Source organism: Limulus polyphemus, unplaced genomic scaffold (assembly GCF_000517525.1).
Source record: "Limulus polyphemus unplaced genomic scaffold, Limulus_polyphemus-2.1.2 Scaffold2040, whole genome shotgun sequence".
Classification (NCBI taxonomy): Eukaryota; Metazoa; Arthropoda; class Merostomata; order Xiphosura; family Limulidae; genus Limulus; species Limulus polyphemus.
Genome location: NW_013667650.1, coordinates 164,447 through 167,507, shown reverse-complemented (window position 1 = coordinate 167,507; position 3,061 = coordinate 164,447).

Below are 3,061 nucleotides of genomic sequence, written 5' to 3'. Positions count from 1 at the left end.
TGCTTCACACTCGAATTCGATGACGAGGAACCCACTTTGAGACTAATAATGGCTGGAGACGGCTTGAATGGGTAATGAAGAAAAACTTTAATATAAGTTTAACATAACAGCAAATGTACAAAGTTTTGTCATCATCAGGTCATGTTAAACTTATATTAAAGTTTTTCTTCATTACCCATTCAAGCCGTCTCCAGCCATTATTAGTCTCAAAGTGGGTTCCTCGTCATCGAATTCGAAAAAGTATGCTATGCTACGAGTTTTTTTGTACTTGTTTCATTTGTTCAATGCTCACTTTGTTACAGATATCCTTGCTTAGATTTTTGAAGATAATTTTAAAAGTGTAAAGGTTTTGTCCTGCACAGCTTTAATATATCTGGAGAGATAACCAGATTTACTAGTTAAATGTGAATAATCCTTTAAGACATAATAACAGTATGAGTCATTTTCTGTCGGCAGTTCCCGCTTCATTCACATGCTGTCGAAACGTCAGTTAGAGATGTTAATCTCCAAAGTTCTCGAAGGAAAAATCTTATATCGTTCTCTCTCCTTAACATTCTTTTATAATCTAAAAGTCTGACTGAATACCCAAAGTTATTGCGAGGAGCCTTGTCTTACATAGTCTTTGGGACTATAATTTCATCAGTAACGTTTTTTGTTTTTACTGGACTTCTAATCAAGATGCAGATCATCAATGCCTCCACATTTTGCATTTTTCTTTCAATAGGAATTGATGAGCTACTTTCTTTATATATGTATATTTTCATAGGCCAGCTGAGCTGGGTATTTTTGTTGTTGTTGTTTTGCAGAGTCTTTATATGAGGTTGTGCTCCCACTCTCACCGGAATATTGCTCATGAAAAAACACAAAAAACAAAACAATTATTTATTATGAAATTATTTCACAGTCCAAGCATTAAGATGATAAATAAAGAAAAAATATCATTCCACATTTAAACATTACCGATATTGGGTTAGTATTCGATTAGCATACGCTATCCATACACATTATACATTATTGATTAACGGATTATGTAAATTTGCACTAACATGCTACGATACTAGCTCTAATTTCTCTATACTTTATTGGTTGCAGTCTTATGAGCGATAGTGATGACAGTTTTACTAGGATGATTATTAATAGGTCGAAAATCGCTTGAGGATAGTAAGCGCTCTGGGAAACAATTACAATTAAATTCAAACAAATAAAAAATCATCAGTATCTGCTTTGTCGTAGTTGAATACGGCATGAAAATGAACAGATACCAAGTTAGGACAAATAAGCTTGACTTGTAAATTTAGACTGCAGAATAATCGCCAAAGGCTGAAGAAAATTGACACTTTTATAGATCTTACAGTCTAAATAGAAGGATAATCAGAAAACTTCTGCATGTAAAATAAAAGATATGAATGACGTCTAAATAACAATTTATAACGGATATCAAGTATTTAAGAGTAGGTCTATTTATCGGAAATTTAAAAAAATATATAATTTCCTTTAATTCTTATCTTTAGCTGCTATTTCCAATTTTCTAATCTCCTGTGTATTTTGAACGATTATTCATCTTCTATTTAAATAATGTTATATAATGTATAACAACGACTATCAACTAGATATTCTTCAAGTTACATCGCTCGGAATGCCATTGAAGTATTTCATGGGTGGCCTGTAGAGTTTGTATAAATATATTGCATATGTACATATGTACGTTTAGCATGATTAGTTGCTGACTTAATTTTTAATACCTTCTTTAAAGATAAGGATTAATACTAATATTAACTACAGAAAATCAAGTTAAAATTAAACATAATTTTTCACTGAATATCTAAATTTATAAAACGCACCTTTGATTTGGAATAGCATGTTCAGTTTGTGGCTCTTCACCTGAAAGATATTACATTTTTGGCAAGTTTGGTCTGGGAGACTTGATTGAAATTAAAGCTAAATACCAGTGACATAGCAAGGGTTCTCAGCACCCGGGGGCAAAGACACTTTTGGCGCCCCCACCTCTGAAATGTTTTGATTATTTGTTTTGTGACTCATTACCCACTTAATGACAATAACACAAAGAATTAATTACCGCCTTACACAGGCCTAAAATAAAGTCACAATATAACATCTCACGATATTACAACTGTAAAACTGGAACTAATGAAGTATAGCCTACTAGGTGTACTTACATAATTTGTAAACCATTTTGATATTTATGCCATCCAGTATTGTTCAAAGTCACATAACTAGAAAAATCTTTCAGGCATGCAGAATAAATTTCTGTTATATATATCCCTAGTTTTGAAACTTATGTTTTATATGAGAAGCCAATCACTTGTGGTGTACATGGATTATAAAACAGACTGATAAAATACTACTTACTTATAAGTTTACAAAACTGTACATATACTTAACTAGATCTTGTACAGGTAGCATTCTGGTATTCGTGGTTACATTATATGAACCTTCCGTGCTTTTGCTGCTTCAAATGCATCAATTAAAGTATCAAAATTTAAGGTATTAAGTACGTCTTTCTCAATACTTAATAGTGCCAAGTTACTAAGTCGTTCTTGAGTCATTGAAGTTCTCAAGTATGTAAGTATTAATTTCAGCTTGCTGGAGTACCTTTCACAATTAGCAATAGAAACCCCAATTGTTAACAAAATCTGCAATGCAATTCTTAAATGTGGGATAACATTTTCACAATATAAAATTGTAAATTTTAGGAAATCAGTTGCAACCATTGGTTCAGGAAAATTGGTCTGTCTTTTTTTACTCATCAACATTCTACAGTCTTTAATTTCTCTATACAATTCTGGTCCATCAATATCACTTGGATAGCTCTTTGCTAAGTCAGAACATTTTTCTTGCAATTTTCCGTTTTCGAAATCTCCAGAAACAATATTTTGCACATCTAGTAGAAATCCAAACCGTGAATCTAAATTTAGTAAACGAGAAACTCTTCCTGTTATTTTTGTACTCAAGCGATCAATAACACCCTTCATTATGCGATAGATTTCCTGTTCAGCAGTCAATCCAGCATCAGCTGCATTTTCACCTGGCATTCGTTTAA